At 36.2% G+C, this 27,434-nt stretch overlaps 1 protein-coding gene across 1 annotated transcript in view; it reads left to right on the top strand.

Annotated features, from left to right (window-relative positions):
• Window positions 1–27,434, top strand: part of tub (TUB bipartite transcription factor) — a 66,566-nt gene that overhangs the window by 14,957 nt on the left and 24,175 nt on the right. The gene's annotated exons all lie outside the window — the stretch shown is intronic.

Genomic DNA, 27,434 nt, shown 5'->3' on the forward strand with positions numbered 1-27,434 from the left:
CCTGTCAATGCAGTTAGCTAACCATGAGTACGACATTAATCCCTTAATTAATTAATCCCTCTGTGAGATCAATTCCACTGCAGTGCAGAACCCAGGCTTTTAACCCAGAGTACATGTTTTCCAAACATCTGGTGCAAGCAGTTCACTTTAGTGTGCATCCTCTGGTTTCCCAAATGTACAACTACTGTTACAGATTTAACTATTCACTATTTGTTATAGAGAGTGCAAAAACATCTATTCAATGTTTTTTCAGTAGCTGATGTATGTGCAAATGTCACATTGAATCACACAGTTGTGGATGTCAAGTATGTCTTCCTATTTTTTTAATAACAATCCAGTCGCAAGCTGATTTTATTCATATGGGTAGAGATGGAATAAAAACTGATACACTGGTTCTCCAGGACCAGGTTGGTGTACCACCATTCAGGTACACCAACAAAAATCTATACTGTAAGGCACAACTGGTATTTTTAGTGATAACAATTCAAGCAACCTAAACATTAGGCATATTTTCAGCAGGGGTTTAAACCTTAAAGTGGAAATAGCTTTTGAGCTAACTATTATTAACCAAATAACAGATGGAGATAGTCTCTTAGACAGCTGTTTTTATTTCATCATCCATTTATCAATATAAAATGAAACAATTACATATTTACCACAATTGTTGACAACTACAATCTATGGCCTTTGCTGCAAGAAAACGTGTGCTGGTTCAGTGAGGTTAATATTGTGCTCAGACTAAGTCAGCTTAACTATGTTTATTATTGAGTATCCCTTGAGAAAATTAGGCATTTTCCATGGAACCTTTATAATGTACTATCAACTCTCTAGTTAGATTCTTCCCATTCTGTACTGTTAATCTTCATAAACATATTTTCTGTCTTTTTGACTGTTTATAAGCAGGTATATTTGTAAAGGGAATCTGAACTACTAATCAAGACTAGAAAGTCTGGCATCTTTGTGTGGCTATTTAATGGGCCATAAAACACTGTATATACCCAGCATTTGTTTTCCAAAATTTCTTAAGGTTGATGGTAACCTTCTGATGTAATTTGTTCTGCACAATTACAATTACTAATTTTTCACAGCTTCTTACACCAAATAAGCTACCAACAGCTCTTAAAATGAGGTTTTTAGGCATTATTAATATATCTGAATTTAGAAGTGTGAGAAGAAATGACACAAACATTAGCAAATAATTTCTATGTAGCTTCTGTGCACTTTTCTATGTTCACAATAATGTTACCAGGTTGAAAAACATGTTGTGGCTTCAGTATACTGTATATTAATTTGCAGACTGAAAACGCTTTTCAGAAAACAAATTGCTTTGCATTTTTGTTGATTTTGGGCTTTTATGAAGATGGGTTGCTCTTATTTGAGTTGCTCAAATGGCTTCCTTCTCTCTTTTTAACTGCCTTCTCACTCTTCCTTTGCTTCCAAAACGTTTTTCCCCTCTCATTACTCGGCTTCATGCTCAGTCCAGTCTGCAACCAACTGGATGCACACCAACAGTGCAGTGTAATCAAATCAGAATAGTTATGATTTTTTTCTTTGCTCTACACTATGAAACCGACTGTTAATCAGAAACTACAGGTGGAAGAATTTATGCTTCTACATTAATGCCATAAAATGTGACGATGCAGTCCTTGTTTGTAAATAGAGGCCTGAAGCTTTCTCTCAGCTGCTGTTTGATTTTCACCATCATTCTAACAGTCGTGTGCCTTTGGAGCCTGTTGCTATGGAGAAAGGTCTTTGTGGAAATCAGAGCTTACAAGAAGATCCGTTTGAATGGAAAAAAAAACATTTACAGTATTTACTTATTCTCGCAGAAAGGAGAACATACACGAACTTCATTAGAAGAAAACGCTTCTGGGTTTATCTTCAAGATGCAAAGATGCTTTGATAGTTCATGATAACACATTTTAAAAAAAGGTACATGTTAGTGTACATTTTATTTTCCAATATTTAGTTTAAGACCTTATAGCATGTGCCATGTTTTTTAATATTCATCTCAATTTCTGAATGCAGTTCTTTACAGATATGTATGTTGAATAACCTGTATAAAATAGAGAAGGATTGGTGTACACATACTGTATATGATTATGAAAAACAGAGAGGGAAGATGTGTTTTCATAGCATTTCATAGCATTTCTTTCTGAAGTGCACCATACAACTTGGTTCATACAACAGTGTGGATGTAAATACTTGATCTTTTATATTAAATTGCATTTATATGTACTGTACAGTATATGTATATACTGTATATGTATATATATACATGTGCACCTGACACCTGCACACCTGAAGAAGGCTCCACAGCCGAAACATTGTGTTTTCTCTCTTCTCTTTTTCAGCAGGAATAAACCTATTACTTGTTCCCATGTATGTATATATATGCATTACAGTATATATATATATTACAGCTGTAGTCAACTCATATACAGTAGGTGGATTTTTAGGTTAGGCTTGAGTGAGAAAATTCTACTTTGGTTTAAATTTTAATACCTTAATGAGGAGTAAGCCGATGGCCAAATATGTTACATTATCCTTTACATAACATTTATTACATTATGTAAAATTGAAAAGACACAAACACAGCCATTTGTTGAACCTTCTGTGTGACCAGTTCTTGAGCAATTGATGGTAATCATCAAACAAGCCTTTTTAGGCATATCCCAGGAAGCAGTAACAGTATCTAATATTGTTCTTATCAGCACACAGTCATTGGACTATGAGAAAAGGTCTTTGTGAATCACTGCACTGTTCTGTGAATAGACTATGAAACTAACACTTCTGAGAATATGATTTCAAATGTTAATTTTCTCACAAGTGCTGGGCTTTAAATGACATTTTACTACTGTAAGGTTCTTCTTCTAAAGGACAGGCACCGAAAACAAGACATATGGATATTTTGGAAAATGACTTGCCTTTTTCGTAATGTAGCAATAGAACCAGCTGGTTCTTGGTTGACTTAAAGGATGTTTTACGACAGATGTTTCTGTATTTTCTCTCTACAGATTTTTCAAAGATTAATTCTTGGACTGTGCTCCCACAAGGCCAGTGTAATCTACAATACATTTAATTATCAGGAAGTACTCCACTGAGGAAAAAAATGTAGGAAACAGTGTGTTCTTCCCTAACCTATGAATTCATTATTTTAATTAAATTTCCTTAGTTATCTTCAAAAATAAACTTTATGCAAGAAATAAGTTCCATGGACATAAAACCTTGACCTAATTAAAATCATCTGTAGAGGAAATACATTTGTGGGACATGAACTTGAATTAAAACTATCACTTAAGTAATCATAAATTCCTATACTGCAGTTCTCATGCCACTTCTTAAAATAGGCTAAGATCTTTAATATTATTGGAAAAAATTGACTTTTTGAAATTAAAAACATGAGAAATAGAAAGGTACCCCAGTCTTGTTTATTTTGCACTTTTCTTTTTATTGTCTAATAAACCGTGTACTGTACTCGATGTACCAGTAATTGTAGTGTTGATACTGAAAAAACAAACACTATGCTCGTTTGTAACCTTCATTTGAAATGTAAGGTGGCCCCCATGTGGTGAAATTGGAGAAATACATTTGGATTTCTTATCAGGATATTATGGCTCAGCAATATACAGTAGTAATAAGGTAAGAATAGTCACCTGCATCGGTTTTCAAGCTGGATAAGAACAAGTAGTAGTTAATCGCATGCTGCAAAGTAAATGAAAAAAGATTAACAATACATCCATCCCTCTTCTAACCTCTTCATCCAGTTGAGGATCACAGGGAACCGGTGGCAACTTGGCAAGAAATGGAAAAACACAGTGTTATAATAATAAAGCAGAATGTCATTTGGCTGACACTTTTACAAACCTACTTACGCAAGGTGGTGAATTGTGTGTGAACAGCTTCAGCTAAGGTGGTTCAGCAATTTGCGAGAACTATATTTTGAACTGAGAACTTGCCCTCGTAATTAGCTGTCTTTATTCTAATATTATTAAATCAATTTTATAATTGTATATAAATATATATTCTAATATTTTTGTATTAATCATCTTTCAATACATTAATAACTTATTTACTTGTCTTGTGTTTGTACTCAGGGCTAATAGGTTAATGAAAGTGTATTAAATGAGCATTCAGGAGTAGGCCAGACCTGGTCTTGCCCACATTTGCCTGACTGTATAAAAATCGCATCTCTGTCTAACCCACATCCCTCTCTCCACCCCATCTTCACCCTTCGCTCATCCCTCATAAAGAACGGGTTGAACCTGCAGACTTGTTCAGTTAGTGGAGCCAATAAAACTAACTAAATCAAATCACGCCCTTGTTCCATCTTAATTGGAGTTTAACCATTTTGCTGAAATTTTATTAATGACAGTGTAACATAATCAAAAGATAAAGGCTTCTGCCAAGTATGACCTCAAGCTCAGCAGCGAAAAAGGCAGATTCTAAGAAACTGAGTCAACACTTAAGCAGCACGGATTTGATGTGAGTGATATGTATCAGTAAACTGTAATAGGGAGTAGAAATTGATGCTTCAGTGACTCATCATTTTGAATGGGCTCCAGGACTGTTTTTTTTGTTTAGCTGCTATATTGTTTGCTTCTAGATTTAATTCATTCATCTTACAGGGAGTATTATATTTAGAAATACCCCCTGCTACACACAGTGCATGAAGATAAAATGAGGGAGCCTTTACTGTACTTCATTTACTGACATTTTGTCTTTTTGTATTTAAAATATCCCATGTCCCATGCAGTCTCATGTGACTGGGGCAGCTGCTCATTCCCCGTTAAACTAAAAAAAAAACAAGAAAATTGAATGAGGTCAACCCCTCCATGACACTGTACAAGTGTCCCTGGCTCCCATCATTGCTTCTCAGTGAAGTGCCAGGTCAGTGTGGCTCCTTGGGTTTTTCTGGACCGCAGAGTGGGTCAGGTCATGCTCTGAGAAAGAAACAAGTAATAGGTTTATTCCATGCTGAAAAAAAGAAGAAAGGGAACACAACGTTTCGGCTGTGGAGCCTTCTTCAGGTGTGAGCAAGAAGAAAGAAAGAAACTCCTTTTCTTCCATGCTTCCATGCTAGCGTTTGGAACTTAAAGTTATGGATGATGCAGTGTTAGTAGTCAATGTCTGTGCTAATTACGCAAGCATGATATAGCTATGACCAAAAAAAGTATGAGAAAACCAACCCATTTGTTTTATACTGGTGATTCATTCTTTCCCACTGAACATTTCAATGTTAAAGGATGATTTGAAGCAATGTATTAGCTGACAGAAATTAATATTCCCAGAATCATGATGCTGGCTAAAGGTTTGTCTTTTCGTTTTTTATATTTGTTGTTTATCTGATTCTTTATTTAAGTATTGTTCATGTATTTATTAATGTATAGTGCCTATAGACGTGATCAGTTCTTTAATACCTGAATATACTACAGACACAATTGGTTACTTGTGATTAGTAATCGGGTGATAAATTAGCACATACCACTTGTGAAATAAGTAGATATAAATATAGTTATGATTGTTCCAGTTCCTTTACTTAATCAGTCATGAAATTAACGTATTTTTGAAATTATGCTACCTTCATTCATTAAGATTTTTTCAAAACAGGAAACTATAATTTTTACATGAGGAAAAACAGATTAAAAACATAAAATATAAGTTCAAGAAGATTTATTATTTATGACTGTTGACCCCCTGATCCCAATACACATCTATATTTTTGAAATATTTTTCACATTTGTGTACTATTGATTAACTTGTTTTATAAAAGAAATGTATACTAAATAAACCTTTTATTGTATTCAAATTAGGAATCATTCCAGACAAGTTTACAGCAACCACAGGTATCTGTCTGAGATTTTTTTTCCTTTGAGGACTTTTGTATATATTTAACAGCAATTTAAAAGGCATTACACTTAAGCTGCCAACAACAGGCAGATGGAGAACTTGCTTTAATGAGACGTCTGGGCATAATTCTGTAAAATGTCTTTTACTTCTTGACCTTTATGTTCAATTTAGCTAACCTACTGTAGAATTGTACTCAGATGAACAGGGAATGAGGTCATAGGATAGGTATATAATTTTCCCTGGCATTTCCTATGTTTTTAAAATGTGCCATTTTTGACAGTTCACATCTGTTCAGAAGGCAGTGTGCATTCTGGTTATTTGACAGCTTAACAATTGCCTATAATTGGTTGGAAACAAGGGAGCTTTCTAATTTCAGAAACAAATAATTAAAATGATGCATTTTTTAGTGAGGTTAAAATGTACATCCTAAGGAAATGTGACAGCTGAAAAGTCTTACTGTGCAGAGTGCATTGTTAATGAGACGTGTATCTTTTTTGAGTGTTTAACCTGTATTTGTTTGTTATGGTAGTGGTAATGAGTTTCTGGTGCAGTGCTTTCATAGAAGGGAGGCTGCTGCATTCACTGTGATCATTTGTAACTTGGCGCATGCTTAAAAATATTGTTTTTTATGACATAGTTAAGTTTCAGATCAAGTCCTGAAATTCCTGCATGCACGTACATAAATTACCTTCTGAGCTAGGGCTAGGGCCCAGGCTGAGCACGGTTACCCACTCAAGTAAATGATTTCGACTACTGAAAACACATTAATACAACAGCTAGGGACCTTATTAGAGGTTTATTAAATTTATGAATTTGTGCTGTTGTGTAATCTGAGCATCTAGTATTTCACCTTGTCAGACTGCTCAATTTCTGTTTAATGCTGGCTGTTCTGTTTGTCTCAGTGCACTTTCATTTCTTGCTCTTTTTTATCCAGAGCCTAAATTCCTAAACAGTCCCTCAGCATTTAAAAAGCTGCCTTTGAAATGAGACCTTGATAACTCCAGTAAAGAAAAGACTTGATACATGAATGATTATATTTGAGTTGTGTGGATGGAATGCCTGTCTTTTCCTTAAGTACAGAGCGCTGAATGACTAAAAAGATCCAAGGAAATCAATGAAGAGCATGCTAAGCTGGATCTCCTCAGAACTTTTAGCATTGATTTTAGTAATATGTATTCTCATTATATCCCTTAAGAGTTCTAAAAGAGCAGCACATCTTAAGTGGCAGAAAGAGTTCGATCTGAATAAGCCATAAATGCCTTTTGTGCATTAAGTGGATTTGTGCTAAATTGACCATCTGAGGCTAAGAGATTACTTGAGGCAGAAGGGCCCTTTATTTCAAAATACTGTTTTCAGTAAGAGCTTTAGAATAAAATGCAGAAAAGCAAAGAATTTATCTTTCACTTTGCTATATACAGTATATTTATTTATACATCTTCAATACATTTCTAAGAAGATGGTTAATGCAGTGAAAAGAATAAATGATGATAATGATAATACTAATTGAACCATTACACAGTTGTTCTACTGAAATAAAAGAGGTGAAATATCATGCATTTTCCATATAAAAAAACCCAGTTTAAAACAGTTGTTGTGGACACTGCTGCGTTTTCATGAATTTTGAACAGTAACTGATCAGAAGACTATTTTTATTTTCATTCACCACTAGGTGTAGCTAGATGCAGCTGCAGACATTCAATATCAACAGAACAAAAGTCAATGCACTAAAACACATCCTTTTAGTTTAGTCAATTGAGAACAATTCAGCAGTTGTGAAAAGGGTTCTATTTGCTGATGTGCTCATTAAAATTGTTATTGTTGAATATTGATTAATGTCCAAGAGGTCAAATAAATCAGTCTTTTAAAACAAGATATACAGTATTAGAATGTTTAATAATGGACTTAATAAGACATTTTGATTTGTATTTTTTAACTTTTAATTAAATGTACGGTATTGTGCATTTGAATAATTTAACTGAAATCAATACTGTAAAGCTTTGCATTATAAGAATGGTTACTTTAACGTTTTATCTCCTTTTATAGTAAAAAAAACTTTCTGACAGGTTAATTTAAATGAATTTTAAACGATGGACACCTGTAGTGACCTGTGGTGATAGGAATTGGCTTTCATGCTGATTATGTCTTTAGATGTAAATTATTGGAAAGACTGAGAAAACCATTTTTCTCTTTAACATTGAAACCTGGAGGCTCAGAAGAGGGAGACCAGTTGTGACTCACATGTGGCAAGGCACCTGTAGAAATGCTAGAAAGTCTGGAACAAGATTTACTGGACACCTGTTCAATACAAGCATTATTTGAACTACCTTTTGGTACTAAAACTCTAAAAACTTTGGTCAAACTCTAATTAAATTGGAGAAGTGTATAGTAACTCACCTGTCAGAGGAGAATGAGACACACAGGTGTTGTCTCCTCCCAATGTTGCATTTAACTGATGGTTGCTATAACGAATGTATTTATCACATCCATGTCAGAAACCTACTAAGAACTTTGTTTATCCCTACCTGTTAGACATGCTTTTAGTGGTACTGTAAATGTTAACATTGAACCAAATCTCTTTTGGATTTGACTTTAAATTGATTCATATGATGTGAGATATGACAGATTGTAACATCTCAAATTGTAACAGAAATCCTATAACAAGTTTCATTAACAGCATTCAGAAATGCTAATGTGTTTATTAGGCAAGCAACTAATGAATGTTAGATAAAAAATGGTTGAATTAATTAAGTTGCTAGGTACAGTACAGTAAGTAGAAATCTCACTGGAGATCCCAGACCAGTATTTTAAACAATATACTATTCTATATGAACTATTTTTGTATCCACAGTAAATTGGCTTGATTTTATGCAGTACAAGAATTGCTGTATGATGTGCACTTTAATAAAGAAGTCTTTTTATTGTTTGCCATTGCTGTCAAGTGATCATTAGATCCAAATTCAATCATAGAGCATTTGAAGGGATTTCAGTCCTTTCATTTCCTACTGTATGTGTCAGCTGTTATACAAATCTTTCTGAGAAATGGAAGTTCCAATTTTGCCCCACAGTTTTAAAATAGGAAAGGATACCTCAATGAATGCCACTATTGTGATGGCCATAGCGCTGCTTAATATGACTGCCATGGCAACATTTCTAGAACAGTACCTGCTGACTGTACTGCTGTGAGAAATTTCCATGGCAACCTTTAATAAGGAACTTGTGTCTGTTATTGACAAAAAGTTGGAAAAAAATCAAATGACACCTTAATACAAAGACATGCCTTAAAAACAAATATTTCCTGTCCTTTATACTGTAACAGCACAGTACCAAAATCCAGTAGAATAATTTGACATTATATAAATCTAATTTCAATATATATACTGCATATTTCTTTTTTCAGAGACACCCAGTCCAAAATGCATCAAATAAAAAGAATGTGATTTTTTCTTCAGCTTGTTTAGGTTTGTCAAAAGTAGACAACTAAGTATTTATAGACATAAATGACATACTGTATCTAGTGAATCTGAAAATTAAAAAAGTGCACACATACATATATATTAGTTGTCGTCTATAACATTTTGATCTTTGGCACAATTTTACAATGGTTCATTCACACATTCAGTGCAGTTTGCTGTAGTCTGGAAAATCCTTCGGCCATGTAGGTTGCGAGTGAGTGGGGGAAACTCACTCCAGCTGGCTGGTGGTGTCTTCACGGTTCTGTCTTGGCTCATGAAAAGGCAAACACGCCACTGAGAGGAAAAAATAGAAGAAACACTTGGAAATCTGACTCAATGTGCGATCTGGGGACATGAATCAAAAATTGTTTCCAAAAATATACGGGACCTTGTCAGTTGAGGTCGACAGCCCTGGAAGGTGTTTTCATCACGCTTGCCACTGGCTGCGTCTTGCACATCTGATGGCCGTGATGTGGGGGGGAAAAGAATAGGGAAAGCAGCTAAAGCAAACTTCCGAATACTTTCATCATAGCTCAATGTCCAGTTTTAAACCCAGATTTAGGCCCAGATTACAAAAGAATTATTAAAACTGGGATCCGAGTAAAAGTAACATACAGTACCTTGTACTTGATGATGGACTTCAAGAAGGTAACATGAAGTAAAATGCCTTGGTAAAAACAAAAGGTACTGTACCCCTGACTGCTGGTATGATTTTATCTAAGCTGCAGTCTAGTGGTTCTGAACATTTCTTGCCCTTGATGATGCTGCATTACTTTACCTTGATGACATACTGATCCAAGCTAGAAATGCCAGTTGTTCAATTCATGGCTTTCCAGCAAGTGAAACATGGTTCTTCAGCTGTGTGGCAAAAGCTGTAGGAATCAATCGGCATTCAGAATGAGTGGCTTTACTGGGTGATGCACATTCAAACACTAGGACACCGGGACTGAGGAGACACAGAGAGGGAGGCAGGCTTGTTTTATGAATGAATAGAAAAAGTGGTCTCGGAGCACACACTTCAGATTTTCAGAGAAAACAAACACATTTTTATGCTTCAGCTGACATTTTTATAAGCATTTCGGAGACTATCAATTGCCTGTACAGCCAGTTCCCCTGTTTTGTCAAGGTAGTTAATTTCATTCTCTCTCCAGAATACTTTGTTATGGCTTTATTCAGTCTGACATTTATTATGCATTTATTATACACCAGAAATGCCATCTAAATCATGTTTTATTTATATTATTGACGCACAGGGCATGACCTTAGCATTCTTGATGGAGTCATATCTCTGCTTGAGATATCAGAATTCACTCTGACATTCATCAGACACCTGTATATACAGTATCTGTATTTGTTGTAAGGGGTTGCTTTTCAACAATTACAAAGAAATACAATATGTACATGCAGAGTTATTTTGCATGTCTTAATTTTGTCTCATTTACCTTTATCAAGATCAAGGAACCTGGCTTACTAAGTAACTGAGTAAATTGGCGTGTATTGAAACTTTAATTGTGTTAATTAATGAAGTGTATGTCCTGCTTACGTATGCTTAAATATGTTAAATTCTGGGACTTAATCCATTCATTCATTTTCTCAGCAGGCATGGAATTTGTACCCCATAATAACAGTGTAATGCTGAGAAGAGCTGTTTTTAGCCATACACTGTATAAAGTGAGTGTCCAGGGATCTAAAAGACTTCTTGAGTTTTAGAGTTATATCATATGCTTACAAAAACAACAAAGCTCTTTTACGATAAGGTATGTCTATTTTTGTGACATATATTTTGATACATTGTCAATATAGAGAGCAACATACAGTATAACTATTATCCATTAAAGACTACAGTACAGTTGGAATGGGGTGGCTTTGCTATTTGGGTTTCTTGATGTACTATATACTTTGGTTTATAATGTGGCTCTTGTAATATTGGACAGTAAGTAAAACTAGATTTCCACAGCATTATCAAGGGAATCTGGGTGTAATCCTAGTGAAGTTTAACTGTAGTGTGAGCTTCATCGGTGAGAGTTGTCTGTCAAGGAACAAGTGATGCTTGATTGCACGCTGAAAGGAAAAGAAACACAACATTTCAGTGGGAGAGGAAGAACACTGACCGATCATTTCAGGGAACCTGTCGGAGCAGTGTGGATCAAAGATCTTTTCAAGTCGATAGCTCCTCATTTCAGAAGTCCCACCCGTGATTTCACTGACCTTTCTGTCTGTATCCTTTCACAGGGATTTCAGGACTCCTACTCCAGAAAAACATCTGAAGCCCAGATTGTCCTTAAACCTGGATCACACCTTATCCATTCACTCGGTGATAGTCTCATTTGTGTTTAGAATCTCTCAAACCATTTAGTGATGTCAGCTTTTCACACCTCTTGCCTAGATCTCCCTTCATTTGGGCATTCTTTCCCATCTGCTCTGTCCTTTGTTCTCCTGTGCTTTATATCCCTGATTTCTTCCTCTCTCTCCCTCAAACCTGAAGAAGACTCAGGAGCTGAAACACTGTGTTTCTTCTTTCCACTTTTCAGTGTGGAACGTGTTCCTTTACTGCACATCAGCATGTGTGAGGGTGAAGTGCACATGAAGTACATTAGGGTGCTGTAGGTTCATTAGTTTAGCCCAGTGTTCAGAGTGTGTAATACACAGAAGGAGAATCCACTGCAGGTTAGTGTAGGAGCTATTGCGCCCTAGTGTCTTCATCATGTCATTATGGGAGTGTCCTTTCATATTCAGGACTTGGGCTCCAGGCCAGCTGGCTCGTGGCTTTAGCTATTTGGCAGATACAGATGAAAAGTACCGAAGTGAGTGAAGACATGATGTAGGCACTGTATTTTTAAGGAATACTAGAAAGAGCCATAACATAGCATTTTGGCATCTCTGTGGCCATTGGAGGTTTGCAGTTATACCCTACTCTTACTAATACAAAGTATACAGCAGCAACACAGACACTTTACAGCCACAGTGAGATATAAGTACTCACATTTCTTACCCCACAGCATTAAAAAAAATCACTTTGCTGATTGCACACTAAAAGATGCTACAGTATCTATACAGTAGATGGCAAATTTACTTTGATATAAAATCAGATGCTTAGCCTCATGAATTTATACACCAGCTGCAAACATGCTTTGAATGGCAAAGCAAGGATTTGGGTTCCTTGGGTACCTTTTCCTTTTTGTGGCAAATAATAGATAACAGTAAAGGTGGTGTAAGCTAATGCAAATAAATTCATTACAGAGAAAAATATTCATACGATTATGATGAGGACTCGGGGTCTTGTCTATGGTTTTATCAATACCTCTTGGATGAAACACAAGCAAGAATTAAATTGATTTATTTGCTCTAATATTGTCTGAAATATTCAACAAAAAAACATTGCAAAGACTTTGTCACATTTACTGTACCATGGGAAAAAACAAAAAGTGTGAGGAAATCCTTGCTTTCTAAACAGTGTTTGCTGTTGCTTGGAATTGTATTGATCCCCAATTATGATCGTGTTCAGTGCTTGAACTGTGAGAAACATGGAAAAAAAAGAATATCCATTATCAAGGAGGTGATGTGTAGTCATTTGTTCTTCCCCAGAAGACTAAATTGTGTGGAATTACTTCTATTAATGTCTAAAACGTTTTCATCTTCACTGCAGCATGCCTTTGAATATTTGCATGAATTAGGATTGATTGCTCAAATTATAACATTTTATAAAAATTATTTGTAAAAAAAAATGCAAGGGCACATTTCTCCCCAAAATCTTTAGAGATGAATTTGTCTTCTACTCAGCAGTGGAAAGTGAATTATCTACAGTGTTTTTAAGTACTTTGTCAGAATAACCAGGTACATATCACTGGGTCCTTTTTTTCTCTAGAAAATATTGATATAATATTACCATTATCATTAATATTGTAACGCAACGGGGGCTCAGGCAGGTGCCCTTGCTGCATTAGGTCAGCCCCCCACCGTCGGGGGCTCGAACCCGGGACTCCCGCGTCGCTCAGCAGGGACCCAGCCCGGTGAGTCAAAGAGAGATCTCTCCACAGCCCAGGGGCTGTGGTCCTGCTATTACTGGGAAGGGCGGTGACGTCACCTGCTCTGGTAAGCCGGCTCTTACACAGTACCTGTCGGCCGTAAGCGTTACAATATTAATTTAAGACATCCATAGTCATAATGGTATAGTCATGCATCAGGACATTTCCCACTTCATAACTGCTTTCAAGACCCCATCAGTTTATTCAAACTACTGTGTTTGAATACTACATAGTAATTTGGAGAAAGTGACTGTAATGAAAAAACTCCACTTGTCAAATTTATGACACGGTCCAAGGTCGTTATGAGGAAGAACAAACCTGAAGCAATAGCTTGTATCTCTTCTTTCTATCGCTGTATCTAAAGTAATGACCACAGTGGAGCCAGAATGGAACAAGATACCTGTAAGTACAGCAGGAGAAGAAATATAACCACACTTGCTTGGTTAATCTGTAATTCAGTTTAATTTGACATCTGTTGTTGGTATTATTTTTTTCTTGTAACATAGACTGTAATAAACATTTGTAAAAACACAAGATTTCATTTTCTGTTTTCGACATTATTTTTGGAGTGACTTGGGCTTCCTGCCTCTTCTCAAAAGCCATTCCTGTAAATATTTGATTGCTCTGTCTTGCACATTACCATGACTAATTATTCTATTTATATCGATCTTGTTTTCTGTTTCTTTGGAAACAAAAGCTCATCCCCATCCTACTTTGGGAGTGTGGAACAATCTTCTCAGCCATGTTGTTGAAGCTGATACTCATTCTATTTTTTCAGAAAATGGCACAATATTATCCTTGGATCACTTAATTGCTAATGATCAAACTGGCTAGATGGGCCAAATTTCCCCTCCTTTAATTTATAACCTTTCTTATCTTTTTATTTATTCCTTGTTTATAAAGGAAAATTACATTGAATTAGTGATGATCTTTCCTCAGGGTCATGGTTAGTGATGACTGAATTTTGAATGTTCCTTATATAGTAGTGTTACTTCTGTGTCATCTTTAAAATGTTAGAACGCTATGAGTTTCAGTTCAGTAAGTTAGACTGAAGGTCCACAGGAGTCTCCTGGTCTCTTCATATCTCAACTCCCTTAGTTGACCCAAAATAGCATTTGTTTTCTGAGCTATCAGTATCTGAAGAGTGGTTTGAGTGATTATTTATATTCCTGACCTCAAATACCTAATTAATATGGCTTTTAGTAGCAAAATAAATGCAGGGAAACTTTAATTAATATTCACTTTGCTACCCCATGGGTCTGTCAAGATTGATGTGCTACTTTCCAGGATTCTTTGCTATCCTAATGTAGCCAGCAGCTAAACGTTTGATCTCCATCACACATACAGAGCTTCTCTCTTCACTTCTACAATATTGTTTGGATACATTTGGTTTTGCAGGTTTTTTTTCTTTATTTCTGAATTCAGAAATGAGAGATTTAAAAAACCCGAAGTTGTTCCATTATGGTGATAATGCTTTCTTTGTGGGATTTAAATGGTGTCCACTCTGAACATCTCCAGCCTCTCTGGGAGCACGATCATTTAATGTGTGAAACATGTTTGAATGTCACCCTGGGACTGCAAGACATCGGATAAAATCAATGCTAAACAGCTTCTGACATCTCAGTCTGCTTCCTTTTTGAGCTTGCGAGTACAAAAGCTGAGTTTTGCCCTGCACAAAGGTGTTCTGTTCTTGGTTGTGCACAGTGGACGCAGGACTATTTATAGATACTTGCAAAGAATTACAGCAACCGTGTTGCCGTAACCATCACCAGCCTCCTAATTACCAGATGAAAAAGCTTTTTTCTACATTTTTAATGAGGGTTCTATTATTTCAGAAGGTATTCTAAATAAGTTGTTTCTAATAAATAATTTAAATAGAGGTGCTGCAATATGTATCTTTTATAGAAGCACAGACAAAAAAAGTAAACAAATTATTATACTTTAACTGTTAAAGTACAAAGCCTGTTGTGTCCTTTAAGCATAATATAGAAGCGTCATTTAAGAAGGTTAGCACTGTTTGAAAGGTATGTTTTTATTTTCCAAATATCAGTGAGGCAAAATGGTAAAAAGTAGATGGATTGTGGCAACTATGCCTTCAATGATGCTTTTACAAATGAAGGATTTTACGCTGTATTAAATAGTTGAAGACCTCCACAGCACATGGTGTAAAATGTTTCTTCTGTTCTCCACTTTAAAAGCACTTTCCCTTAGCATAAGGGAGATCGGAAAATACAGGATCAGCTCTTGAAAATTCAACATGCATGTATAAATCAGTATATAAAATACATCAATGCTTAATGGAATAATTATCTAGCTTTGCTTGGTGCCAGGCCATCCCTAAGTATCAGTGACCTCATCCCCAATCATTGAGTAGAAAAAAAACTATTTATTCCCCATTGAAATTAAAATTCAGATATTTCTAACGATCTGGAGTTGGACCTTGAATATGTAATGCAATCAGTGTGATTGAGGGGAGTGTATTTTGAAGCACTCAACCTATGAAGAATCCCTTCTAATCTGCACTTTTCATTCACTTCTAGTGTTGAACTGCATTTCCATCAGCACTTTCATTATTGTTTAGGAACTGTTGTCAGGATTATATGCTTCCAGAAACAGATTGGGGTTTTCAGAAATTGAAGCAGTTACATTATGTTGGGCTCTCTGTTATCAATCTTGACACCCACCCAGCTAATAACTGACCATTCCTCTATCTATCTGATACTGAAATATTTTTACTTGACTTTATTAGACTAGAATAGATTAGACTAATGTAACTCCTTGCTTGCTGGGTTGTCCGCTGAGGCGTGAAATACAGTAGGTCAGTATGTCTCGAATTCAGTGATTTATGTGCTAGCTAAAACTGATCTGCATCAGCCTATAAGGTCTTATACGTAAAGTGCACTAGCTTGCTATGAAATTGAAGACTTTATTCTGAATATGTTTTCTTCAGCTCATTTATAAGGCACTGAATAGTCTAACTCCAAGTTATCTTATGGACTTCTTGCATGAGTATAGTATAGCACTTAATGTGCCTGCTCTGCTTCCTGTTTATTAAATTCTGCCCTTATCTTTTATATTATCAAAATCCTCAGAATGTTTGTACATTAGCTATAATTAATTGTAAGATATGCTGAGTCCTGGAACAGCAGACCTGTTTACTTTTTCATGATGCTTTAACCAGAATCCTAAATATATACTCTTATCTGCATACATAGTCAGACAAAGCTTGCAGCTATACAACTGAGAATCATAGTTTGTTGTATAGTAGTATAGTTTATGGACTCAACTGGCATGTAATGTCAAAGACATTACTGTACTGGTATTTTCATGATGAAAGAAGATTAATTTAGATCATATTAGTGTCCAGTGATAGAGCGATATGGAAAAATGTCCAGAAAGAATAGTAAATGTAAAGCTGTATATATTGTTTTGTGTAATAATTTGGGGATCCTTTTCTCTTTGTTTTCTTTGGCAAATGATGAATATAGGAATGCATGAAAATGAGACATTACACTATGAAGATTTATCATCTCTTACAGCTCTAAATAGTTAATGAGTAAAGGAGTTAAATTGGAACACAAATTAGCCAAAACTGGGGGCAAGTTGACCAGGATCAGAAAACCCTGCTGTTACGCATTCCGCACGCGTCTCTGTCGCGTCTCGCATCCCCAAACGCGTTTAACAAACGCTCACGCCGCAAGTAATAGACGTATCGCTGCTCACTAGTGCGGATTCTCCTCGAGCTCCCGAGTGCGCGTATGTTCTTTACTAGTTTGTGTTCGGTATCTGACCTTGCTTGCCTCTCGTTTTCGATTTCGTCTTGCGTTTTGGAGTGTTGCCCTCTCAGTAGTCTTTCTTGCTCGTTTCCCGGAATACGTTTTTGCTTAGCGATTTGGATTGATGGTCTCCCTCTCTCCTGAGTCCTGCACAGGATCCATACCTCCTACTGTACCTTCCCAGTTACACCTGCAATACACAATATATGAAAAGACGCCCCCAAAATGAGAACTTTAAAAGTGGTAAGCAGTAATGTACTGTATGGTAATAACATTAAGTCCTCTTTACAGAATCTTCTGTTCCTGATCCAGATTGGGTTGGTGCATTGTGTATCTAGAAGCTATTTTTTAAAATTAAACTGTTGTCTTCCAGGTTTACAGCTCCAACTAAGTGATTTATCTCTGAATTGTAATGAAAGATCAAAGTAAAATGACCAATAAAACAATCCCTTTCACTGAGCAACTAAAGTTTGTTGTGGTTTAGGCCATTGAGCATGATGTGATTCCTGAAAATCTCACATTGGCTGTCTATTACAAAGCTGCATTCTGACAGTATAGAACGTGGTGAGCTATAATAGTTTTCAGTCACAGGAACATTTTCAGCTTTGTGACATTTCAACTGGCACGTATGCTTGAGGGGGACAGGCAAAACAAATCTAAGCTAGTTGAAAGGTGCTAAATTAAACTGCAGTTGCCATACTATTGCTTAAGGTTATACTGAGGTTACAATGGTCAGGGATTCCATCTGTGTTTATTAGCAATATCATCAGTAGATGGATATGTTTCTAGAAAGCACTTTCCTCTCTGAAGAACACAAGATTTTTTTTCTCCACATGCCCCTGGTTATCTTCTTAAATGAAACTGTAGGTTACTCCTACAAAACGTAATCACGCTGCAATAACTGATTAATAATTTAGACAGATTCTATAAATAGTAAATTCAGAATCTGTTAAGCTAACCTTGGTGGTCAGGCTTTGAAGTACTGCACTAGATAACTTATGTTCAAATATCTAGATGGGTCAAAAACCCATTTTTTTATAATTTGTAAGTAATGTCTTTAAATTAAAAAAAAATAGCTAATCTCCTCATAATAACAATCTTGAGATTTAAGATTAAGATGAAACTAAAATTATTTGTCTGGATTGTCATGCACAAACACGTGTAGCACAATGAATATCTCTAAAGCAATGTGTTAGTTTATATACAGTATATATAGTTGGAGTAAATCAAATTTCAGTTAATAAATAATGAGTGAAAAAAAGATTTTATCTTGTGCTCAACGTTTACATGAATAATTTGTTTTCAGTTTGTTTCTGAGAAAATTCCTTCTTTATCTGTTTAAAAAGAGATGAGATGAAGAGCGGTTATTCAGAATGACAGCAAATGATATTGTCATGAAGTCAGAATTGATCGGAACCTCATGGAATGAACATAGTATTCTGTTTGAAGCTCAATTTTTATTCTTTATGTTTGAGAGAAATGTTTCTTCCAAAACACTGACTAACTCTTTCTATACATTGACCTTGCTTTGTGAGTCATGGAATCACGGGGGCGGAGCGGTGGCTCTGTGGCTCAGGATCTGCTCCAGGGGCTGGGAGGTTGCCGGTTCATATCCCGCGGTCGGCAGAGGAATCCTACTCTGTTGGGCCCCTGAGCAAGGCCGTTAACCTTGCTAGGGGCGCCGTATAAATGGCTGACCCTGCGCTCTGACCCCAAGCTTCTCTCCCTGTCTGTGTGTCTCATGGAGAGCAAGTTGGGGTATGTGAAAAGACAAATTCCTAATACAAGAAATTGTGCTGTATATGGCCAATAAAGTGATCTTGCCTTAGTCAGGAAGATATTGAAATATAGCTTGGAGTAGATTTTCACTGTGGCCTATTAAGTCTTTCTATTAGGACAGGTATTTTAATGGTTAGATGGTGAGACTAAACCTACTAAGTTGCTGCTGTTGGACTTGTTCCAACATTTTCTATAGGATTCACTCACTCGAAGTCATGTTCTTGCTCTGAATCGTTTTGGTTCACTTGGCATGATAAGTTTGACTTTCACTGAGGATGTACAGTACTGTATTTCTTTCTTGAGGTATTTTTTTCAGCATGGAAACATGTAAAGCAAATGTTTTAACCCAGATTTTGGAATGGGGGCAGACTCTGTTCATTCACCTGCCACTTACATCTAACAATCAGGAGACGGCACCTGGACACTTGCCAGTCAGCTCTTTCACAGTTCTCACTTATAAATCCCACCCATATGGGTTAGAGGTATTCAAGTTCAGTTCATTTATACTTAAAAACATTCCATTGATATAGTTCATTTCCCAACTTATTTAATTAATTTAGTTCTCCTAAACCAAAAGTTTTGTTGTTCTATACACAGAAATTAATCTATTTTGCAGAAAACATTGCACTTAATCATTTCCAAATGATCCCTGAATGAATTTCCATGTGGGCTCACTGATCAGAAACTGAAGCCTTCCGACCATTTCTAAAAGAGTGTATAGTCAATGAAGAGCCCTCTAAGTCATTTTTATCTGATAAACCACACACTAAACCTGTACCAAAGAAGTATTTGGGTGATCTGCCTGCCAGGCAAATATAAAAGTGACATTATGTAACAGTGGGAAACCTGGTGGTATTCAAGCTACGCATAAGAACAACAAAATAGAGATACTATACAAGTTACAAAATGAATGATCCACCAGCACAATAAAATATGAGGGTGATTTCACCAAAGACATTGCTGAATTAGTTAGAATTAGAGTGGATCTGGGAAAAAAGTCAATAAATCAATAGCTACATGAATGCAAAGTGTAAAAGTAAGTTTATTTTTTCTTTAATTCCTGTCAAGAACATAAATCACCCCAAACCGCTGTGCCTTCTCTTTATGAACTGTAACTGATCATTTTTCCAAGGGATCACTGTTGCATGTCATTTAAGATCAAAATCAGTGCTTAAATAAATACAGAGACCTTCTCCCATTGAGTAGTTGCTTTTGTATATACTTTGTCTATTAAAAAAATGACGAGGAAAGGCTGCCAAACAAAATCTCATACAGTACATGGGAGCTTCAGTTTCATTTTTCAGATTTATGAAGGTCTTTGCCATTAGAATCAATTAATGTAGGTTGAATGCAATTATTTTTTTATGGAGTATTCCTTAATAAACTATAAAATACTATACAGTATATACTTAATAAAACGTGAAGCATGTAAGGTACAGGGATGACAGCAGGTCATCGATTTAAATCTCATTTGTAAGATGCCTGTACAGTATGTAGTCAAAACTAAAAGACCCAGTAATCAAATATGTGTCAGGTGCTTATTTAATATGTATGTTTTAAAATATTTTTTTTAATAAGCATTCACATTTTACATATTTTTAGATTTACTTTTTGTAAAAACATTGCAGAAATACTGCATTTGTGGACCTTTTCACCATCGTCACCATCATTATTCGTTTTATGGTTAATCACACATTATTGCTAATTCGTAGAATAACGTGGAGGGGTTGTAGATGTGTTACTAGCACAGAATATGCTGCATTTTATTTTTACATTACACTCTGTCTTTCTTTGTTTAGGAGGAACACTTAGGTAAATCAAAAGAAAATTACCCCTGCTCCGTGTTGTCCCATGCTAATGAGCCGTGCACTTGGAATGAATTAATAAAGCATGATAAAGGGAGAACATTTTATCCTTTCCAGACTGTGTGCATCCTTAAACATCAGGGAGGGCAAAATAAAAACAAAACCCTGGACCACTGACATCAAAGGCTCTTGACAAAAGAGGCCTGCTGCTACCTGTTTGTCACTCACTGTGGTCATATGCTAGATTCTGGCTGTGCTGAAGCTTCTCGGAGAGAGAGAGAGACAGGAGAGGGGGAGAGTAGGTGCACAAGAGGGAGTAAGTGAGAGAGAAAGGGAAAATGTGTTCTCTGTATGCATGATTGAGGAACATTTCAACCGGATCTCGGGTGTAGTTTAATGACATCAGTTCAGTGCATGCCTCTTGTGTAGCTAGCGCCTGGAACTAGCGGCAGATTAAAAGTCGCTACAGACGTATATTTTACAAGCACCATTTCTGAAGCAGAGGATGGTCAGGCTGCACTGGATGCATGGGGTCTATCAGAAGGATCATCGTCTGCTGCTACAGACTGTCTTGCTGAAATTTCAGGCAGATGTCAATGTGAGATATGAGTTCTAAGCATTACTCTGACTGGATCCCTTACAGGTACTGCCATCTATGTCTCTGCATATGCTACCATAGGCTGCACGTAATGTTTGTCTGCTTGTGGCTTCACAGGTTTGGGAATGTGGTTTCTGAGACAGAGGAGTAAAGTTCTGTTGCGTGGCTAATGTGCTTCAGTGTTTGACAGTGCATGTTTGCATGGACACCTCAGCAAAGATGAGGTTGGGTAGTATGTTGAAAAGTTAAGATTAATCTCCTATGGTCAATGCTCTGTGTGTTCAGGTAATGCTACTGTATAATTCTCCTGTGATTTAACATATGTGCATAGTGGAGAAGAGTCTGGAAAAAGTGTAGCTTGTCTAAACAAATTCTTATTCTGTACAAAATTTAGTACTGTTGCTAGATTATCAAAACATTCATGCTTTTTATTGGGCATGTCCCGTTTAGGTGCGATCTGGTTTTAAGTTCTCAGTGTGGAATTAATTCTGATCATGAATGTACATCCTTTCCTGTGCAGTGTATCATTGATGATCTGCAGTAAATTGTTTTTCACAATTTCACAATTTGTCTTATGGCAAATTTAATTGAAAGGAATAACATTTTTGCTTGAATTGTAACAATTATACACCTATTCTTTTCTCTAGAATGTTAAGGGGCTTTGCGGACAATAAACTGATAAAATGGTAATAAATAGTTTTTTTCTGTTGTCATTTTTTAACTTTAGTTGTTTGTACAAATGTAGGTGAAACATGCAGATCCCCAGAGAGCTTTTCTTTTGTTCATTAGTCTTTTTTAGCAATCATTTTAGCATTAAACAGACTGAAGAGTGGTCGGTCTTTGTTTGACTGTGTATAATCAGACGGTAACTCTTTCTTTTCCTCATAGCATAAATTAGGGTTATGTTCGGCTTATTCTGCCCCGATAGGTTAATTCATAATTTCTGTACCAATTAACAGTTTGTGTTACATTAGGTGCAAAAGTAAGGTGTAGCTGTAGTTGATAGCATTTGGAGCCGTGCTTCTGGTGCTGCTTCTAGGGAGAATCCCCCATTACCATGGTTACTCTGCTCCATCTCTTCTCATTGGTTGCTGGTTGCTATAAGTTACCAAGCCTGCTTGCTGCCTATATTGTTATGGCCGCCTATAGCGAAGCTGTATTGGACCTGGTGTTTTTAAGTGTTTGAGGCTGCTATGTCTAATGAAGACAAGATGTCAGGGTTGCATGCGGAGCAGACAGTGCCATGTTGTGGGAACTGATGCCCTGGCTTCTTTCAAGAAATGATTGGATGAAACTATTGGATTGAATTAGCTGTAGCAGCCCACTGAGATACGTAGGCCTCTTGTTTGTAACCTTCCTTACGTTCTTAAAAGGGTTTTTGAATGCATTATTCATTTCTTTGGTGTTCATGGTTAATAATGGAGCTTTGATTGCCTAAGAGCTTGTCTGCACAAATGCTGCTAGAGCACTGTTTCTGTCATTTTTTTACTTCGAAGTATATAATCAAGTTACAAGTACAGGCTAATTCCTCTCACCTGCTTACACCTGAAGAAAATGTTTTTTCCTTTTTTCTGGTTTTCAGTAGAATTAACCTCTACATGTTTTTAGCAGCTTGCTGTGGGTGCAGTGCCCTACTTGAACCCCCATAATCATATTAAGCTGTGAACAATCGAACCAATTTCACAGTTTTCATTTGACTTGCAAATGAGTTAAAATATTTCTAAAAGCATAGTTTGTCCTAAGAATAAGGGGAATGTTACAGATGTTAAAATTGTGGCCATAAAGCTGAGGTATGCACTGTAACCAAAAAAATTGAATAGTGCTTGTATAAATAAATAAAATAAATGCAGTGATTCACATTTGGATATACAGTAGGTATTTCAATTTTACAATTTACAGAAAATGTAAAATAAGTGAATGAAAGTTATGTTGTTAGACAATGGCATCTAAGCTCAGAACTAGCTTTAATTAGAGAGCTTTCAGAGATGCCATCTGTAGATTGTGAGTAGTGAATGTAAAGGGTGACACTTAAGCAATTTGTTACACCTTCTTAGTGGGATGTTGCTGGATTAGATGCCCTTCACACATGGTCTCCCGGCTAGGTTACACAGTTCAAATGAAGGTTTCCTATGACAGATCTGGCGTGTTATGAAAAACGTATAAACTGGACTAATATTTAACTAGACCCAGTATGAGATTTTTCAGTGGTCTGGACTGGATTAAGTCACTCTCATTAAAACTTGATGATGCAGTTGCAGTCGCTTAGATTCACAGAAGCTGTGTTCTGCAGTCTATAGGTATGTGTTTACCTCTGTGATGCCACAACAATGACTCAGCACAGTATGTCATGCTTTCAGAACTGGTTTTAACCTATTCCTTCATGGAATTTCCTAGCGGTTCTTTTCATGCTGCTTTAATACAAATGCTTTTCTTCTGGAACCATAAGTCTCAATACAAGATTCTATGTGGGTAAGTCCACAGAGGACATGTTAGACATTAATAACAATTGTGCCTGAATTATTAAGATAGGAACAGCTGATTTTGCACAATATATTTGAAATGGGTTTCAACTAATTGATGCATGTAAAAGTCGACAGTCACCAGCCTTGCATGTTAATGTTAAAAATACCCATTTTAATTTATTCCAGATTTATTTTCAGTCTAGTCTGCACAGCAAACTAATATTTAATTTAGGTAACATAAGGACAGGGTACAGAGGCTATCATAAGATGGAATGTGAAACGATTCATCTGTGCTAGAGGAACAGATCCAGCTTTTGTAACACAAGCAACGATGACAAAAAAATCCATTATGCAGTTATTTTTATATTATCTACAAAAAATTCTCCATCACAAAGCATCTAGCAGCCAGCTGCAAGAATAGCGCACAAGGGTCAGGGATGCACGCTCCAGCTGTCAGACTGAGCCAGCAGACTCTTATCTCTCTTTCCCATATTGTTGTCTGTCTGCTTTGGAGGTGCACTGGCCTCTTTGAGCTATCTGTCATGTCGAAAGGTTACATTTATGGGCTTGGTTTTGAATAATGGACTCAGAGCTAATAATCAAGTGTCCTCGTTACCTTTCAATCGTTATATAAACCAAGCGTGTGACCTTCTTTATAGTAACTGTGGTGACACAGAAACAGTATATACCTTAACAGCTCATAAATACAGAGGTTTTGTTTTAGCCATTTTCACCTCTTTATGTTTATATGTTAAGGAAATGTATTGGGCTGGAAAGATGAGGTTAATAGGTTTGAATGGCTAATTTTGTAGTTTTCTTTGAAATAACATCCGCGATCATGTTGGTTGGCCAGGTAATAGAACAAAGCTCACAAAGAGCTCCACTATAGTGTCGTCTTCTAGTATTTTAATATTGACATAGAGTTGTCAGCCTTCTGCTTCTTTGGAGCAAGGATACTGTACAGTATATGTATTTACTTTTAGGTTAAAAGGTTTTGCTGTAGTTGGTCAAAGCAGCTCAGAGAAATGCAAATTAAGGGCAATTATTAAACTGATTAAGAAGGGTACATCAAAACAGGAATGAGATAGGAGTCCTTTTGGCTGTGGATTTGTCCTTGTATGGTATAGTATGAGTACAGAAAAAGTAATGTTAACCAGCAGAGTACTTTTTGTATTATTTAACATTTCTAGCAATAAAACATTTTTAGATAAGAAATCTCTTTTAGCATGTTACATATGTTATTTAGTAAAACAGTCCACCAAGCTGCAAATCAAAACAAGCCATTAAAGGAGTCTCGCTTTTCTATGAAACTGCAGTTCTAATGCTGTGACATTTTATTGTGGACTACAGTACATGCCTGTCTTCCATTCCACACCACTGCCTGGTGTCCTGTGTACCCTGCTCATGAAGGTAGAATTCTCTTTTTTCACTACATTGTGAATTAATTATGAACTAAATACAAGTGGGCTTGCTCATAATTTACTTATCCAAGGCAGAGTGCTTTGTTACAATTTTAAATACGCAATAATAGCAGGAATGGAACCTTTTTCTTTTTGTTTTTTTTCATGATTGTTCATGAATTTTGCTGTGTGAGATCGAGTTCTGAGGGGCCTGATTCTGAAATTAAGTAGACTGCATACCTCTAGAGAAACTAGATGTCCTTTGTAACATCTTTTGGTTTTTGTGTAATTTTTTTCTGTGCTTTATCTAATACTTCTAACGTCAAATTTGTTAATGTTTTTTTTCTTCTACCATAGAAATCAATATAAACTTGAATATATGACATCTGAAAAATGAATATCACTAGCAATTGCAACAGGGTAGCTTGTTGAAAAAATAAAAAGAGATTAAACCTAAGCTTCTGTTGAAATAAGGCGTATTCAAGTGGTATTAAAATTTCTACATCATAATTATATCATTTTTATTGGTAATCCCACTCTTTAAAATGAAAATGCCTGTATATTCAAACCACATGAACTAAGAATTGAAATTTCAGTGAATAAATAACTAAAGATATGAATACAGATCTTTCTGTATGAGAGTTGCACTGTATTGCTAGTGCGAAACAAGTATTCCACTTAATGATTGTCTTATGTAATGTCTTAACATTAGTTGTCTTCACAGTATTTTTCCAGGACATTAGGAATAAATTGTTTCTTCCTTATTCTGTGTTTATTGCAAACATCTAGTGCCAAAAAATGCTAATGGATGGAAACAAAGGTTATTGGAAGAGTGTATACTAATATTTGACAATAAACAACTCTCACCCTTTAACACTCGCTCTTTATTTCTGGAAGCATCAAAGCTGTATGAAGTTAATTGTGCTCATGGGGTTACTTCCAGAATTTCAATTTGTGACTCACTGCTGAATTTATACCCCTTAATTCTTTTTATTGTGAGGTTTAATTTAAATATTGTTTTGCTTTTAGTGTGTAGGATTTCGTAGAATTTTTATGGTAACCAGCCCACTGGGCAATTCTGTTATATATTATGTTTTTTGAAAAATTACCTTGAATTCCCTGAATAATTTATATGCATGTTTAGATGTCATATCTGCAGTAGATGTTCCCTATATTCCAGTTGTATTATAGTTATATTACTATAGTGTAATATCATTGTACTGTAAGCCTATTATGCTACCACTCAGAGTTGACAAAAAGGAAACTTGTCAGTGGTATGCTTTTGAGATCACTATTCAGATTGGAAAATCCGGTCAAGCATGTTGTAAAATGTAAAACTCCATGTAAGCAGTATACATGTGTATTTTGGCTGTACTGTACTACTACCCTGTGCGCGTGACCTCTTCTCTCAGTGGTCAGCTTCAGTTCAGACAATCCCTCAGCAGAGCACTTCAGCGTTTCATAAACAAGGGTCTTTGGTCGGCAGTTCTTTTACTTCTCATTCATTATATGGCATGAATTATGGAAAAAGTAATAAAATAGCAGCTACAGTATGTTACATCCAAGAGGTTTCCTGAAGACATAGTCTATTTAGGACCGTAGCCACTAAAATATTTGGAAATGCAAATATTATACAAATCTAACAAATCTATTATACATATTACTGTAAGTAAATGTGCCGAGTAGGGCAGAAGAACAGCACCTTTACTTCTTCAGATAGTTGAACCATTTGGTCGAACAATTATTCTTACTACATTTTACAGGTACGCTTTTGAGAGTGTGCTCACATGCGGTATTTCAGTGTGGTTTGACAGCAGGTCGTTGTGTGACCTAACGCTGTTAAAGAGGGTGATCCAATCCATTATTGAAGTACAAGTTCTATCTTGTGGACTTTTTTACAACGCTCTGTCTCAGGAAGGCTGGGAGTATTGCTAAGGATAACAGTCATCCTGGTTTCTCACTTTTCTCTCCCCTTCCCCTCTGGTAAGCGTTACAGGAGCATAAAGGCACGTATCTCCAGATTATGAGACAGTTTCTTCCTGCAAGCTGTCACAGTATTGAATTCTACCTCTGGCACTGACCCACACTGATGTTATTTCTTGCGCACGGCTTGTGCTGACTTGTATTGAAGTTGTATGTAATTTAACTTTGTTATTGTTGCTGCTGTTCTGTGTTTATATTTTGGTGTTTCCTTAATATCTTTGCATTGGAGCATACATGAAAATGAGCAAACTGCATGTGTGCATGTGATAAATAAATTGAATTGAAGTTATGTGTAGCTCCGCAA

Source organism: Atractosteus spatula, chromosome 16 (assembly GCF_055471065.1).
Source record: "Atractosteus spatula isolate fAtrSpa1 chromosome 16, fAtrSpa1.hap1, whole genome shotgun sequence".
In the NCBI taxonomy this organism is placed as follows: Eukaryota; Metazoa; Chordata; class Actinopteri; order Semionotiformes; family Lepisosteidae; genus Atractosteus; species Atractosteus spatula.